Raw genomic sequence first — 18,180 nt, 5'->3', positions numbered from 1 at the left:
ATGACCCGGGTCATTTTCTGGAAAACCAGAGATGGATCTGGTCAGAGCCCATCTACTTGGCCAGGATTTAATTAAATATTGTTTCAAATTTGACTTTAAATTGTGGTAGTGGTCTCATTGTCAACCAGTGGGACTGACATTTGATCTATTTCAATTTAGACTCAAAACTCAGCTGTGTGGGTTAAGAAAGTTCCTGAGAACTCAGAGGTTATTAAACAAAAGGTCCCAGTGCCAAGGGTAGGTGATCTCTCTACAAGTCATTTGCCAGGGAGGCCTCTGTGGTCCCTCAAAACAATACAAGAAAATTGCCACTTCTATTGATTGCCCATTAGAACTAAATGGTAAGACTATGTCGCTAAAGATATCATGTGACGGACCCGCTGGTAAGGCTCTGCCTGTAAGGCGGTGTTAGATGGCCCCACAAAGCTGAATCTGGCGCTGAACCCTCAGGAAGACTCGCTGTTTCAAAAGGAGGTGACGCAAGTCCAACAGCGAGTGAAAAGGCAAAAGAAGGAAGGAAATCTTAACCTTGGAGTGATCTTTCTGGGCCGCCTGCCTTCAACACTTTTTGAAACCCACATCTATGACTACTTTACCCAGTTTGGCACTATTAGCAGATTCAAATTGTCCAGAAGTAAACGGACTAGAAACAGCAGAGGATATGCCTTTGTGGAGTTTGAGTCTGAGGATGTTGCCAAGATAGTTGCAGAAACTACCTTTCTGGTGAAAGACTTTTATCTTGTAAATTTATGCCACCAGAAAGAGTCCATAAAGAACTTTTTAAAGAATGGAATGTTCCGTTTCAACAACCATCACTTCCATCAGTGAGACGCTATAATCAGAAACGGGGGCATTTTGAAATGTTGAAGATGGAATATTGGTTCAAGAGGAAGGAAAAATTACTCTGGAAGAAGCTAGCTAAGAAGGGGGTTGATTATAGTTTCCCTTCGTTGGTCTTACCTAATCCGAAGTAAAAGACTTCACAGGGCACTCTTAGCACCCCTGAGGATCCCAAGGAGTCCGAAGGTACCCAGGTTTTGCCTGCCCCAGGAAAAAGGCTTTCAGGTATACCTAAGAAAAAGGAGAGGAAGATGTTGAAGGGAGTTCACAGAAGCATTGTCACAGGCAAAACAGGTGGTCTAAGAAGTCTGTAGACAGCCAGGGTCCCACACTAGTTTGTACACCAACATTTTTGGAGAGACGAAAATCAGAAGTGACCGAAATCAATGACAGTAAAGATGATGAAGTCATTTTCAAACAGCCTGTGCCCACAGTGAAAGAAGAGGGGCAAAAAACTCCAACACCTGCACACTCTGGGGAAAAAAAAAGAGCAAGAAAAAGGAAGAGCAACCAGTGATCCTGAAAGCATTCTATGTGCACATTGGGGCAGATGTGATTTTGTTATAAAGGCCTACTTTATTTTACCAGGTGCAGTCATGTGCAAGCCACTGATGAGACTGATGGAGGGAAAAAACGTGTTGGTTCATGCCAATGAGGAAGGCCATCAGGAACTTGGCTGTTTTGCACTCTCCTGACCTGAGTTTGTATTCAGGCTTCACAACCCCCTTAGTTTACTCTGAATCTTACAGGCTTAGACACCAGCAGCAGCCTTTGCTGGCCCCACTAATGCTGTTTGACTGTGTGGTGGTTGTGCACATAAAACCCAAAAGAAATGTCAGGCTTCAACCTCAGACCTCTGAAACTGGAAGTTAAGTACACATTCGAAGAGTGAGAAGGCAGTCCAGTGTGAATACACATTTGCACAAGTACTGTGAGGATCTGAAATAACTTGTTTTCACACAAACTAGTATATGGTTAACAGATCAGTTTCAACAGGTGTATTCAAGATTCAAACAGTGACCAAAATTTTCTACAATTTATTTGTGTACAGGGAACCTAAGAACTTTGGGGGCTGGAGTCCTCCATCACCTGTTCTTGTTTCGTGCCCCGTCTGTGCTTTTGTATTGCTAATACAGATTTGTTAAGTATTAAGAAAAAAAAAGATATCATGTGTCTTGGTCACAGAATGAAGAAATTAACTGCTCTAGAAGCAGCTCCTTGGTGGCTAGGCCCCTGTGCCAGATGATATTATGTAGGCTGCTAAAGGAAAGTTGTCATCAGTGTTATGCCCAGATCTCTGAGTTCCCCGAAAACCAGAGTCGGAACTCATATGTAAAAACAAAGAACCTTTATTCAAGCTGGAGCTTGGACACTTTGTCTCTGAAGCAGCTGTTGAGAGCAGAGAGTGCCCAGCCCTGGTGGGGCAGGGCTTTTTTTTTTTTTTCCTTATCATAGTAGATGTTGGGGTTGAGGGGATTTTTTGGGTTCAAGACCCTGATTGACTGACATTTGTCTAGAGGTGTCTTGGTGAAATGGGAATAGGTGTGTGCTGGGCTCAAGGACTTCTGGTGATCTTATCTAATCTTATCTAAAGGTTGGGATGTTTGGAATGTCAGGTACTTCCCTTAGATGCTGGCCCTCTCTGGGTAGTGTCAGCTCTTGGCTTTTCCTGGAACCTAACACTGCCTGCCAGTAAACTGAAACCCAGGCCTGCTTTTTAGCTGGTTTTTATTAAGCATGCCATGGCAGCAGTGTGGCCAAGCTGTTCTAGGCTCCACAATCAACAGTCTCATTGTCTGTTTTCCCTGGGTACAACAGGCCTACAGGTAAGATGAGCTCTCTTGTACAATAGTGGCAGATCTGTTATGGGAGTAACCAACTGCTTTTTGATTGCATTTGATACCTGATTTACAGGGGGAGAAGTTTCAGCTGGTACTCTAAATGCAAGCAAAAAGGTCTGTGGCTAGAGAGGTCATAAGTCCTAGTAGGAAAGTTATTGCTGTTGTTTTGCTAGATGGACATGATGTGCCTGTCACATTACCTTGTAAACAACTCTGCATATTTCCACAGAACAGTGCCGCTGTCAGCTTTAATTAGACAAGCTTCCTTTTGCAGGGATCAGCAGGGACTGCCGAGGCTCATGACTGGTCAATGTGCAGAGAATAAATGACTGTGGAATGCCCTGCTATAAATGGAATATCTCTACCAGCTCCTCAGAGGCCCAGGGAGCATTGCAGAAGAAGTGGGGAGAGCATAAGAGCTGGAGGAAGGTGGGAAATGGTGTGAGACACTGACCAGGGGCATAACATTGCTGTTATACTCTTGAATGCACAGCTGCTGTGACCTACACAAGATCTGCAAGATCGGGGCCATCGGCATCTTGCACGCACAGGGGAAGGACTCGTGGGTCCCCACTTTTCCCTGGGGGTTTATATGCAGTTAACTTTAAATGGGGCAGAGACAGAGGCAGACATTTTATTCAGTGATGTAGCCATTGGTGAGGGGTCCATACTCTTGTAAATAACCATAATGAAACTCCAGCATGTGCGCGCATGCGCACACAAAGTCAGAAAAGTAGAAAGGGGGCTGGCTGGGAAGACAGAGGCTTAGCAGGTGTGGAAGAAGTGAGAGGGTGATGAAGCAGGTATGATATAAAACAATATGCACCTCCCTGGGGCTTGTGGCTAATCTAATGGACAACTCATCCCTAGAGCTCTTCGAGTTAATCTTCTGTCAATCAGTGTTCCTGTTCTTTCGGGCAGCATCTGGCCCACTGTAGCTTTTCTTTCACTGAATTGGTTTCCCTTTGTTCCAGAATGCTGCTGCACTTATTATGCATGGTTTTATACTCATCACTACTTTTAGTTATTTTCTACCTTCTTGACCTGTAACATACATCTTCCCACACAACGTCTGAGATCACTCATGGTATTTTCTAATCCTTTTGTCATGTGAATCAATTCACAGACTTTTTACAAGTGGGATGGGGAGATGCCGTGCCACCTAGAAAAATCGTAATTTGGGAAAACATTTGCTTTCTCTTTTTATTATAAATCTAAAACTCCAATTCTGTAACTTCTAAAATTTGGACGATGCCATACTTAGTCCATACAACAGCATTTAATCAGCTTTTCTCTGTAAGGCATCAATCAATTTCAGTATGATACGATATTTACATTTACCAAGTACAGCATTATTGTAGACAAAGGAGAAAAAAACTCAGTAACTTTATAGAGAATATGTACAGTGAGAAAACACAAACAATAAACGGCATAGCATCTGCAATTGTTCATCCAAAATAAACATCTTGAGGAGGCTGGCACCAGGGCTCTTGGCAAGCCTGATGGCATGAGTTCAGTCCCAAGAATATACATGAAGGTAAAAACAAACAAACAAAACAAACAACAAACAAAACAGTTCACACAAAAGAACACAGCTCCCATCTCAAAGGAAACAACAGATGGTTCCTTCTGTAGTCAAATGTGAGTAACTGTGGTAGAGCGATGTCTATGTAGGTCTCCTCAAACACCATGTTCCAATGTATAAGAAGCTTCATAGAGTTTTTATAGTAACAGAGCGAAGAAAGTTATAAATCAAGGCAATTTGAAATTACATTGGTGGAAACATTAAGTGCACAGCAAGTGCCAGCAGATGAATCCCAACTGTAGCACCTGGAGGCTGCCTGATAGCATTCTTAGTCCCAGCACTGGCAGAGAACAGGAGTTTGTTAAACTAATTGTTTGCAAACTGTTTACCAGGATGTTAGGGTTGACACAGAGGTGGGCAGGGATTGGGGCTAATGAGAGGTCAAAAAAAGCTGTAACTAAGTGATTGGACCTGCACCGTTCCAAACTCTTCATAGCCCTTGAAGTTGTCAGTGCTTCAGCTAAGTGGGCAGCTTCTTTCCAGCAATTGTTCTTTATAGAACCAGCTCCAGAGTCTTCCTGACATCCACACATATGCCTGCAGCACACTCACACTGTGTGTGCACACACATCATAATAATCAACCCTCCTTAAATATAAATGCATATGTGCTGGGAGCGGTGGCACAGGCCTTTAATCCCAGCACTCAGGAGGCAGAGGCAGGAGTTCAAGACCAGCCAGAGCTACACTATCTCAAAAAACATGTGTGTGTGTGGGGGGGGGTACCCACCTAGGGAAAAAAAGACAGGAAAACATAATCAAAATGCTAATTGTAGCTATTTACATATGCAAACACCTTTTTGAAGTTTTATGTTGCTTGTGCTTTGTTTTGGCTTAGAACATTTTTATGAAAATATATCTCTTTTTTGCTTGTTTTGAGACAGTGCCTTTATGTAGCCCAGGCTGGCCCCAAGCACTCTAAGCAGCTGGCCATCTACATCTCCTGAGATTCCTGCCTCCACTGACCAAGTGCTGACATTACAAGCATGTTACACCCTGTATGGCTAAAAATGTTTCTTCAGTATTCACCAAGAAGGCCACCTACATGTCATTATGAAATTCTTCTGGAAAAATCCAAATGTGTTAATAGGTCTCCTTCTCTGTTTGTGATTATAAGCTTCCTCCAAATCTTGTTCATTAAATATACTTGGAAAGGAAGTTTGTGTTGTTTCCAAACGAACTACAAGTGTGTTTTCTTCCATTACTCCTTACTTCCAGGTTATGAAGGGAAGTCTTGGGTTTTGACTTAAACTGCCTCTTTGTCACTACCTTCCATAAACTGTGTTTTTTGACTGCGGATCTTCTGTTTATATTGAGCCTTGTAGCCCATCCCCCCTCCCCACTTTAATCACCTTTCTCTCTCTCCACCCAGCGGTCCTGTCTCTGCACATGACTCCCGTTCTCTGAGATTGCTTTTCTCCATGAATGACAGGACATCAGATAAGAGCAGACCTCATCAAGCCTTTATTAAAGCCATCTCTTGCTCAGATCCACATGCAGGTAAAGTGGCTGGTCTCCTTTTATTAGTCTGATTTCAGTTTTTATTAATATATACAGAAGCCATGGTAACATAAAAATGTCAGTTGTGGCTGGTGATGTACTTATGGAGCTGGTGTCACTTTTCATAAATTCACAGTGGTTTGCTGCCTAGTACCGTTGGAACAAGCTGAACCCCTCCTGTGGCCTGAAAGCACTGCCCAGAGTTCTTTTCTTCCCATCCCAGACTCCATTCTCTCTAGCTTTCTTTTTGTTTCTTCAGCACCCTGGCGTTCCGTCTCCCTGCTCTTTAAATGTGTTTAAAACACATTTGTAACACGAATAATAAAAGACCCAGAGACTGATATTGGAGTTCAAGCTGAGGTTCAGAGAAGCAAAGCAGCCCCAAGCCACTAGCTCTCACCTCTACCTCAGGCTGATAGGGCTGATCCTGTCTCTATGTGCTCTCCACCAAGCCCCAGACTGCTGCCTTTCTTCAGTGTGGCTGAAGAATGAATGCCAGCTCTGAGACCCTGTTCCTGTCTTAAATACCTCTCATGAGTCCTGGGATTAAAGGCATGAGCTCTGTTTCTCTTTTAGACTGAATCAATCTAGTGTAGCCCTGGGTGGCCTTGAACTAAGAGAGAGATCCATCTGCCTTTGTCTCCTGAGTCCTCGGATTAAAGGTGTGTGCCACCACTGCCTGGCTTCTATGGCTAAATAGTATGGCTGCTTTGCTATTTTGATCTCCAGTGGCTTTAATAAATCATAAACAATGTATCACCACACATATTCCCAGCCCATCTTCACAAAGCGGTCTCTTCATTCTGACACTTTATTTCGAATGTAACCTCCTTAGAGAGAGAGGACCTTGTGACAACCTTCACTTGATCACTGCCCTTCCCTCTACTAGTACTTTCTTCCCACTGAACCAGCCTTGTAGTTTTTTAGCGCCTTCTCTTCCCCTGAAGTTACCTCACATGTTCCTTCATGTGTATTGTCTTTCCCCGTAGCTAGAATGTCAGTTCCATCAAACAAGGACTTGGCCTTTATCCCTCTTGCCTGGGACTATTCCAGGCATGTAATACACGCATAAGAAAGAAATGAAAATTAACTGAGAGATGCCCATCACCTTGTGGGCTCTCCCAGGGTCAGGAAGCTAGAGAAATAGCCTCCTCATGGCAGTAGAGAAGGCTCTCCCTCCTGCTCCCAAAGTGTTCCTTTGTCACATTCTCCAGGAGTCACTGCTTTGTCATTCAGACTGTCCTGGTCTGGACTCCCTTTACATCCTCTAGCATTCACCGGGTTCCTGGAGTGATTCCCACTAGTTCCTGTCATTGAAAATTGGCATAATCATCTAATCTTTGTGACCTTTGGATCACAGATATAAAACTGTTATCAGCAGAGCCTGCGCTTCATTGAACTCATCTCCTATCTAGCCATATTCCTATCACACCCTTCCCACACCCAAGCTGAACCTTGAATCAGCATTCAGTATTTATGGGCAACGCTGTTCAGTAGGGTCAGGGGTCTGTCAAGCATAGAACTGAGTTAAAGGTGAGAACTCTGGGGATGGTTGTTAGCATTTAGGTGTTTGTGCTGGCCTGCCCTTGGAGTTCTAACAGGATATCAGAACTGCAGCTCTGATATCAGCCTCAGCTGCAGCCACGAAGAGCACCACCACCTGTGCCTATTCTCTAGGTTCCCTTTTAAAAGGGCCCTGTCCACCTCCTATCCTTCTCTCTTTCTTTTTCTCCCTTTTCTGTCCTTCTCTCTGCCTCTCTTTCCTCTCTCCTGCTGCTTCTGCCCCCAGAAGGACAGTCTTCCCTCTCCCCTTTCCCATTTTTATGATCCCTTTCCCCTAATGGAAAACAAAACAAAACAAAACAAAACAAAACAAAAACCCCTCGACTTGAACTCTGTTGCGCTGCATCTTTCTCTCTCAAGCCACTTTTTTTTTTAAATTACAACAATGGCTTCCTTAGAATCATTGATAACTGATTTTGCTAATTCGTCTTAGCAGCTTCTACCTGCATGAAATACCTACAGAAAAATATATATTTGTCTTTCATAATAACACAAGGACTGTGGTGCTGTACTGCAATTTTAATACAATCTAATTAATGATAAGACAACTAAAATCACACTGAGCTAAGAACACATCCAAAGGTTACAAAAGGCAGGTGAAGGTAGAGACACTGTAGATAGAGTTCGGGCACTTTCTACTGTAGTTCATGAAACTGAACATTGATTAACTATTCCCTTCTCTGGTTCGCAGTCTTAGGATTTCCTTCTCTGTCACAGTATCTACCTATCATATATAAGACAATTGATAAAACTGGCATTTGATGACTCAGTAAGCACTTCATCAAAACATTTAAAAATATTTTTTAAGTTTAAGGATTTGTTTTTGATTTGGGATGACTTTTGTCTTGCTGCTTTCTTTTCTCTTATGGATTGGTGTGTGTGTGTGTGTGTGTGTGTGTGTGTGTGTGTGTGTGCGCGCGCGTGTCTGTGCTGGAGACATGCTCAAGTGTCAGCCCATGATCCATTGTTGTTATTTTTTGAGACAGAATCTCTCATTGGCTTCAAACTTGTCAAATGAACTATACTGGCTGGCCAATGAACCCCCAAAATGTACCTATCTCCACCTCCCCAGTGCTGGGTTTACGGTTACACACCACTGGGTCAATTTTTTGTTACATGTTTTCTGGGGATGGAATTCAGGACCTTTTCAAGTAAGAACTTCACTAAAGGATCTCTTCCCAACCCTATTTTGTTTTATTTTGTTGATGTGAAGTCTCACTACACATTCCAGGCTAGCCTGGAGCCTACAATCCTCCTTCCTCACTCCCTAGTGCTGGTGAAAGTATTGGTATGCATACTATGCCTGGGTCTGTCCTGAAGTTTTTTGTTGATCTCTGCTTTCAAAGAAGTAAGAAACCACACACAGTGACTTCACCAGATTAAATCATTGTGACCATGGCTAAGTACTTTAGGCCAATTACCTCTGCTAAGGAAGGTACCTGGGATGGATTTTAGTAGTCATAGTGCAACCCTGCAACTAAGCTGATACAAAATAACAAAATGTCATTTATTTGTTGGGTGGTTGACATTTCATTTTATTTTATTTGAGGCAGGGTTTTCCTACATTACCCCGGCTAACCTGGTGGGCTCAAACAACCCTATCTCAGTTCACGACTCTTGGTTATTATTTAAAGGAAAATGTTAAATTAAAATAACAAGAATCCATGTTTTTTAACTAAGGCTCTCTACTTGTCCTTCATAGACCAGAATGAATACCACAATAGAGACACTCATGTTGAAGGTCCATGTCACCAAACTGAAAACAGCCTTGTCTATCCTTCCTGAAGATCAGCATTAGAGATTTAACAGCAAAAATTCCCAAGCTAGCTACATTCAACTGTCATGATATGTGGTTACCTCTGCCTAATCCTTACAGGAAAAAAAAAAAAAAAAGATAACCTAAGGTCAGCTAATTTTTTATTTGCAATTAGAAAAATAAAATATAATTATATAGTTTTCGCCCTCCCACCCTTCTCACATCCTCCACCTTTCCTCAAATCCATGGCCTCTTTTTCTTTAATTATTATTGTCTCGCACACACATATATGAATAAGTATATAAATACTGCTGGTCTGCTGGTCTATTTAGTGTTGCATATATGTTCTCAGGGCTGACCACTTGGTATTGGTTAATAAATTAGGGGACTCATCTCTGGGGAAGACTGATTCTCCATCTCTCAACAGTGCTCAGTTGCTCATAGCTCTTCATCTATGGGTAGGGGTCCTGTAAGACCTCCCCCTTCTGTGATAGCATGTCTATTGGCAAGGTTCTGGTTCAGGTTTTATTTAGGCAGCCATATTGTCAAGGTTTCATGGGTGTAGCTACTCCATCATTTTACAACTCAGAGCAGACTTTCTGGTCCTGTGCCTCTTACAGTATTTCCTGGCTTCCTTCTCGATGTTCCCTGAACCTTGGGTGTAAAGGTTGTGTTGCAGAGGTGCCAGTTGGGTTAGGCACTCCACTATCAATTGTTCTCTGCATTTTGACCAGTCATGGCTTTCTGTAACAGTTTCTGTCTGCTGCAGAGATGCTTTTCTTTCTTTGTCTGAGGATAGGCACTCAGAATGGAGTTCAGAATTACCCTGGTTTAGACACATAGCATAGGTAGGTCCTCTGTTAGGACCCATTGCCTCACTATCTTGGCATGATTAGCTAGGTTTCCAGTACCGGGCATAATTTCCCTCTGTTGAGCATGCCATAAATCCAATTAGATAGATGTTGGTTACTGCCAAGACATAACACCACTATTGCACTTTTCAGGCCATTGTTGTAGTTCATAGAAAATTGTCTGTATTTGTTAATTCCTCTATTCTTATGACCAAGCACTTGGCCAGAAGCAACTTAAAGAGCCAAGGTTTTGTTTTGGCTCATGGTTTGAAGGCATACTCCATTATGATGGTAGTGAAGGCATTATGGCAGGAGTAACTATGGGCAGTGGTTGAAGTCTTGCATGAATGTATATTGTTTGACATGAGGATTGTCGAAGGCCAAAAGGGGCCTCATACTGAATCAAGAGTTAATCATTGTTAGATGACCAGAATCGCTTCGACTACAAGATGTTTTTTCCGGTTAAGCTGCACAATACATGTTGCAAAATGTTCTCCCTTTTCTCAGAAATAGCTGCGGTTCGCTAACAATGGGACCATGGGCTAAGATTTACCTTGCCTCTATTTCCTCTTGAAAATTTTCCATTCCTCCTGCTCCCTTACCCCGCCCTGAGTAAAAATCCCCTGCATATAAGCAAGCTTTACCTTTCAATAAACGAGACCTTGACATTGCACAGACGGACTCTTGTCTTTTCTTGAGCCGCTTGGTCTCCATTCCTTTCTCGCCCTCATGACCCCTTTAGGTGACAACCCCTTCGAGACCCGCGAATAACCTGGCCTGCTGGACGGGTCAGAAACTGTTTTTGAGACTTATAAAAAAGAAAAGGCAACATATTTAAGCTTAGAATTGTTCAAATTTTGGATGCTCATATTTCAATGATTGACTATAAGCTACTATGTTCAAAATTTCAATTAGGATTTTTCTTTTCTACAAGCTGATCATAGCCTAGGCAAAAGGAAAAATGTGAGACGTATGCAAGTTATGAATGAACGGTGTGGCCACACCTGGATGCGTGATGTGATTGTGAATTTATGAATGTGGATGAATGGAAATGCCTAAATTGCCTTGGATATGATTAGAGATATTTACATTGCCTTGGATATTGTTTAAAAAATATCAAATTCACTTTAATAGAGTCAAAAGAGCATCCAGTTAATGAGTCAATGTCTTAACAGAAAAAATTATGATTTGAGCCCTAGAAAATAGTCAATTAAAAAGTTAGCAAAAGTTTATAGCATTAGCTTAGAGATATGAGGAATCTATGATACTATAAAATTTGGCAGATGAGAGGATGTAGGTCTTACTAAAATTTTATGGTTAAAAAAGGACATCTAGAAAATAAGGGTTGATACATGATTTTGAGAAGGATTTATGAGAAGCCTCAAAAAAGAGCCAACCTGTTAGATTCACAGCTTGGCAGGTCAGCTAACATGCAAGTGAGGTCTTATCAGCTTGTCAGCCTCAAAGATTAGATTAGAAAAGGCTACTCAAAAACTCTAAATAAATCTAGAGAACTGTTAAAGACATATGTTATATTCTAAAGAAATTGGGGCTTAATAGATAACAATTAGAAAAGATAATTTAAAAATCTTTTAAATGAGTTTTTTAGAAATTGTTATAAAATATTCATTGGTTAAGTATTTTTTTGGACATCTAATGATGATTTAAATCCTTTAAGTAATATTCTATAAGGAGATAATGATCCAGATATACCTAAACAACCAACTAGAAAGGTAGACAAGTTCATATCTCTCACTCCCTGATGGGGACGCTGGAGAGACAACAATTCCATGATTACTCTATGCTGCCCTAAAAGAGGAGTGCTGTTTCTATGTTAACCATTCTGGAGTTATTAGGGATTCCATGGCCAAGCTCAGAGAAAGACTCAACCAATGGTGAAAGGAACGGGAGTTCCAACAAGGCTGGTTTAAAGGAATCTCCACCCTCTTAGGACCCCTACTTATTCTTTTACTGCTGCTTACTTTTGGGCTATATATTCTTAATCACCTACTCCGATTTATTAAAGAATGCTTATCCATAACCCAAGCCCTAGTTCTTAATCAGCAATATCAGGCTCTCAGGCAATAAGCAGGACCATGGGTTTTAGGATTAAAACCTCACAAAAAAAGATGGGGGAATGAAATATTTTAGTTTGCTGAGAGAAAAAGTTTTAAAAGATTTTAGTTCACAGAGAGAAAAAGTTTCCCACAGGCCTTGGCCCATTACAAGGGGGTTGGCCCCAACCCTGGGCACATCCTATGGTTTAGACGGGGGCAATTGCCAAAACAATCCTCTTTGGGTCACACCTGGCTGGCCAACAAACAATCAAGGACTTCCCAGGGTACATTCTATGGTTTTTCCTTTGTAGAAAAGCAAGTCACACCTGGGTGACCACTCTAACATGAGATCATACTTTGTAATCAATCACTTTATGCCCCTTGCCTGTATGCTGATCTGTGTTTTTTTTTCTGTATAAGGAGCCTGTAACCCTTGCTGGGGTGTGCAGCTTCCCCGAATTGCTGACATCCAAATGCGCATTTGTTCAATGTTTTAGAAAGTATTTTAAAAGAGAACAAAGTATGATACATGTCTCCTACTCTAAGCAACAGTTTAATTGATGGTTTCAGAACAATGATTTATGGGTGATTGCTCAGTTTTCAGGAAGAATTAATAATCAGTTTCTAGCTCATGAACTGTTACAGTTTGCACTAATGCATTTTTGTATTTCCAAAATTGTAAAAAGCAGTCCTATAAAAATATGCTATGTTAATTTTTACCAATGGTTCTATTGGGAGAGTCACTTATATAGGTTATTAATACAAAGAAATAGATAGAGCAGACAGCTCTGACTTCAGCTCAAATAATTAAATTGCAAGCTGTTATAATGGTCTTTTAAATCCTGGTAAATAATTCATTTAATTTATATTCTGACAGTCACTATGTCTTCAAGGATCTTATGGCAATAGAGACAATTCCATACATAGGATCCAATATTAGATTAATTTGAGCAAATTCAAAATGTTATTCACCTAAGAGAATTATCATGTTTATGGGTCACATTGGGAACCTATTAAATAGGCCTTTCACTGATTACTGGCCAAATGGAATGAATTAACTGATTAACAAAATCAGTTGATTTGCCTCAAATAGAAAAAGCTTGACAGGCTTGTAACTTTCTTCATAATAGCAAAAGTCTAAGTAAGAAATTTGGCTTAACCAGAGAGACTGCTGGTCAAATCATCAAACAATGTAAAATAGGTCCACAATATGGCTATGGCTAATTTAAGGATGAATCCTCAAGGCCTGCTCCCCAACCATTTATGGCAAATGGATGTGACTCACATTACAGAGTTTGGCAAGTTAAAAATGTGCCACTCCACAAACAGGAGAAGCCATCAGGCATGTTATAAGTCACTGTTTAAGATGTTTTGCTTACATGGGAATGACAAAAGTTATAAAAACAGATAATGGGTCTGGATATACTAACAAAGCTTTCCAGCAATTTTGTGCTTAATTCCTGAGACCGGTGCTACCGGGACAGCTCTTGTGGCCTAGTCCCGCCCAGCGTGCATGGACCTGCCTGCCAAGCCTGTAGCAGCTTGGGATGGCTGGGCCTTTGGGGACGCAGCATGCCGCTGACTTGGGGGAATGAAACGCCTGCCTCCATGCTTCTATAGCAGTGGCCAGATATGAGGCTAGCCCACAAGCCAGGCAGTGGTGGGGCATGCCTTAATCAGCCGAGGATAGCCTCTGGCATCCATCAATGGCTCAAAATTATACTCAAGCCTTATGGAAAAATCCCCTAACTTACAAATGGCACAGACCAGATCCAGTCCTCATTTGGGGAAAAGGACATGCATGGATTTTTGATACTCAGGCCAATAATGCTAGATGGTTGCCTAAATGCCTTTTAAAAATAAATAATCCACCCAGGGGAAGCCCCTGAGAAGCCTTTTAATTCTGCTTAATTCTAGATAAAAGATGCTGTCTTTTTGGCTACTTGTGTTTCCCCCCTTCAACTGCCATTGCCGCTGGAAGCCCTTATCAGATCTACAACTACACCTGGATGATCCTCAACCAAGCCAGTGATGCTGCCAATGTTTCCACAACTACTACAACCACCCCCTCCTATTCCCCCTGATAGTTGATTTATATGCTTTAGCCTTTGGGGCCTTTCCAGACTAGGGAACCTCTGACCATTTTTACCTTATTCTCTCCTTAATTAACCCTACTGTTCAGCCCCTTCATCAAGCCAACCACTCCCTTATAGAGGACTGTTGGGTCTGTTATTCTTCCATCCCTCCCCTTTATCAGGGAATTGCAGGCACTTACTAATTCCTACCTTGCCTGTTCTACTAGATTAACTACTTAAATTGTCACCTCTACCTTTTCAAAAACTAACCAGATTCATTAAGTTTCAGATTGACGCCATCCTCGAAAAACTGGTTTTTAGTCCTCTACCATCTCCTAGAGGCATTAGATTCTGAGCTGCCTGACGACTATAAAAACCCCCACAGTCCTAAAGGACTGGAATTCTCAGGCCTTAAATCCATGGTAAATGCTTCTGCTTTAGCCTTACAGTCCCTTAATAATTCTCACCATCAGGAATGCTGGATTTGCTTTTCCCCTAAGCCACCCTTCTATGAGGACATGCTAACTTTCAAAAATCTTCTCTTCACTAATGAGACTTCCTCACTAAGATGGCATTCCGTGAATCATGAGGGCTTGACCTTAAGTCAGGTCTCAGGCAAAGGCCTCCGTATTAGAGGACCGGAACTCCATTTCCCAGAACCCTTACAGCCAATGTACAGCCAAACTATCATTATTAGCCAGTCATCTACATATGTAGCTGCACCTGATGGAACTTATTTTGCTTGCTCTCAGGGACTCACCGCCTTTTTTCCATCTTTCAGTTTCTAGAGAATAAAGATTATTGCGTTTTGGTACAGCTTTTGCCTCAAATCAAATACTATTCAGGGGAGATCCTGGTCTCACAGGCACAGCGCAGAGTGCTGAGAGAGGCTGTCTCTATGACCATTGCCCTTATGCTGGGGATTGGAGGCCTTGTTGCCGGTATAGGAACCGGAACAGCTGCCCTTGTATAAAACAATCAACTGTTGCAATTACAAATAGCTATGAACACGGATCTTGAGGCCATAGAAAGATCCATCAGTGCTCTGGAAAAATCGCTGACCTCTCTATCCGAGGTGGTTTTGCAAAATAGAAGAGGGCTGGATCTCCTGTTCCTTAAGGAAGGTGGCCTTTGTGCTGCTTTAAGGGAAGAATGTTGTTTCTATGCTGACCATACTGGCATTGTCAAAGAGTCTATGGAAATCCTGAGAGAACGGTTGGCTAAAAGAAAGAGAGAGTTTGAGAACCAAAAAGGATGGTTCTCAAATTTGCTACAGGGATCCCCCTGGTTGTCTACTTTACTCCCAACTATTATAGCCCCCTTAATTGTTTTCCTATTGCTTCTTTCTTTTGGCCCATGGGCCCTTCAACGGCTAACCCAGCTTATTAAAAGACAAATTGATTCGGCCTTACCTAAAAGTATTTCGGTCCATTACCACAAATTAGTAGCAGCTGACCCGGGGGAGGAGCGAGGGTCACAGCAAGAGCTCAGGTTCAGTAATCAAGGACTCAGGTTTAATAACTCAAGATTGATGCAGCAAGGGAGTACTCAATGACGGGAGTATGCATAGGTCCTGGAACAGGGGGCAACAACGTACAGAGGTCGTCAAGACCGGCTCAACAAGGCACGTTGCCTGTCCAGGGGCGCAGCCTATGCGGCCTAAGACAGGGGCTCTCTTGATAATAAGATTCATCATCCCTTTTTGTATACAGAAGGGGGAGATGTCGAAGGCCAAAAGGGGCCTCATACTGAATCAAGAGTTAATCATTGTTAGATGACCAGAATCGCTTCGACTACAAGATGTTTTTTCCGGTTAAGCTGCACAATACATGTTGCAAAATGTTCTCCCTTTTCTCAGAAATAGCTGCGGTTCGCTAACAATGGGACCATGGGCTAAGATTTACCTTGCCTCTATTTCCTCTTGAAAATTTTCCATTCCTCCTGCTCCCTTACCCCGCCCTGAGTAAAAATCCCCTGCATATAAGCAAGCTTTACCTTTCAATAAACGAGACCTTGACATTGCACAGACGGACTCTTGTCCTTTCTTGAGCCGCTTGGTCTCCATTCCTTTCTCGCCCTCATGACCCCTTTAGGTGACAACCCCTTCGAGACCCGCGAATAACCTGGCCTGCTGGACGGGTCAGAGGATAACCATGTCAAGGATCCCAGTGCCTCAGACCCAGGGGAATAACAGTCTTACCCTGGTCCATGTGCAGATGTTGACAATATGTGCAGAAAACATTGACTGCAGCTCCTTCCTTCCAGATGTTACAGCTTGAATGTGTTCCCTTATAAAGACTCCAAACCATGATTACCTAAACATGCTCTCTTAGTCAGCTGCATAGAACAAACCTACTTCCTCAAAACAGATGCATAAAATAGACTTACTGAGTCTTTAGGCTGTACATCAATCCTGTCTCCACAAATCCTCAGAGGCAAAAGCTCTCAGTTCCTGTCTCTTCCTGCCTTTTATTCCTTTCTCTGTCCAGCCATATTACTCCTGTCTCTGCCTCCCTAGTGCTGGGATTAAAGGCATGTGATGTCAGCATTTGCTGAGATCAACTTTGTGGGAGCTGTTTCTTTTAGGACTGGATCAATTTTGTGTAGTCAGTGTGGCCTTGAACTAACAGAGATCCGTCTACCTATTAATCCTGAGTCCTGGGACTAAAGGTGTGTACCACCACACCTAGCTCTATAGTTGCTGGGATTAAAGGTGTGTAGCACTACTGCCTGATCTCCACAGCTTGAGGCTGGCTTTGCTTTCTGAATCCTCAAGCAAGCTTTAATAAATCATAAACATATCACCACATTCTTCTATAAGTTGCTTTGGTCATGTTATCTCTTCATGGCAATAGAAAGTAACAAGACATTGTCCCCCAGTATGGATGGAACCTGTGGGCCATGGCCCAGATATAAGAAATCTAAGGGGAAAGAATGCTGCCTTTGCCTCTTTGTCTCTTCTGCCTGTTCCTGGGTGCACCCATTCTGTTGCTGCCTCTGCTTCCATCCCTTTGCTGACATTGGAACTTAGTCCCTGAATTCAGTCTCCCCTGGGGACTGAAGACTCACATCACCCTGGGATTCCTCCAAGTCCTCAGTGGCAGACCAGGATTGCTGAGGCATCCAGCCTCATGGAATGAACAACTTCAATGTTCTCAGTCTTTTCGGCATGTAGGTGGCCATTGTTGGCCTACCCGGCCTGTGTCATGAAAGTCAACCCAGCAAATCTCCATTGTAATAGATATTCATTGTATTGGTTCTGTTTCTCTAGAAAAACCTCACTAAAGAAAGGTTCATTTTCCAGAAAAGAGAGAGAGGGACTGGGAGGGAGGGAGAGAGAAAATTGATGGACTGACTCTTACTCTGAGACTCTAAGTGTATCGCGGAGAGAACTTCGGGAAAGACACTAGAATCCTTCCCAAACTAGTCATTTATGGGGAGGAGGCACTCTGTAGGTGAAAAGAACTGTCTGAGTGACAGTATGACTGCCATTGGACTCTTAGACCCACTTTGATTCTGACAGTTCTTGTCCGTGGTGATAACTCTCCATTCTGCACCATGAAGCACCAGTCTGGTGTCTGCTGCAGCCAGTGCCAGCTGCAGTGAAGGCAGAGTTTCCTCACACTGTGCAGGGCACTGCTGCATAGCAGGCAGAGACAGCACAGCATGTCCTGTCTGGTCTTGGAGGGCTCTCACGGAATGGTAGAGTCCACCCCTCTCAGGGAAGGGCAAGTTCTGTTTCCGGCTGCAAGACTTTGCAAACACAAGTGGTCCTCCATGACATGTAAACATTCTGGAAGATTCTGAACAATTTTAGACATATCAAAGAAAGAGTCTAGCAGGGTAGGGAATCCCCCTCTTCCTGTTGAATGGGCATGATAATGAAACTTGATTGCCCCCAAGGGACAGTGACCCTATGCCACAGTAGAGGGAGGTTACAGACAGACTTCATGTCTCTTTTTGGGTTCAAATGTTCCTGAATGCAAGCAGGAAAATAAAATAAGAATAGTCCTGAATTAGTTTCTTTGGAAACTATTGCCAACTTAAATGTCCACTTCAAGTCCCATGAGACTTCTTGACACTTTGCTTTGCTGTGAGTGACTATGAAAGAGT

General features: G+C 42.5%; 1 pseudogene; it reads left to right on the top strand.

Moving 5' to 3' along the window:
- LOC100765964 lies at window positions 1–1,357 on the top strand (annotated as a pseudogene).
- The last annotated feature ends 16,823 nt before the right edge of the window (window positions 1,358–18,180 follow it).

The sequence above is a fragment of the Cricetulus griseus genome (genome assembly GCF_003668045.3).
Source record: "Cricetulus griseus strain 17A/GY chromosome 1 unlocalized genomic scaffold, alternate assembly CriGri-PICRH-1.0 chr1_0, whole genome shotgun sequence".
Lineage (NCBI taxonomy): Eukaryota > Metazoa > Chordata > Mammalia > Rodentia > Cricetidae > Cricetulus > Cricetulus griseus.
The sequence above is the reverse complement of the archived record's forward strand: the minus strand, read 5'-3'. Positions and strand labels throughout refer to the sequence as shown.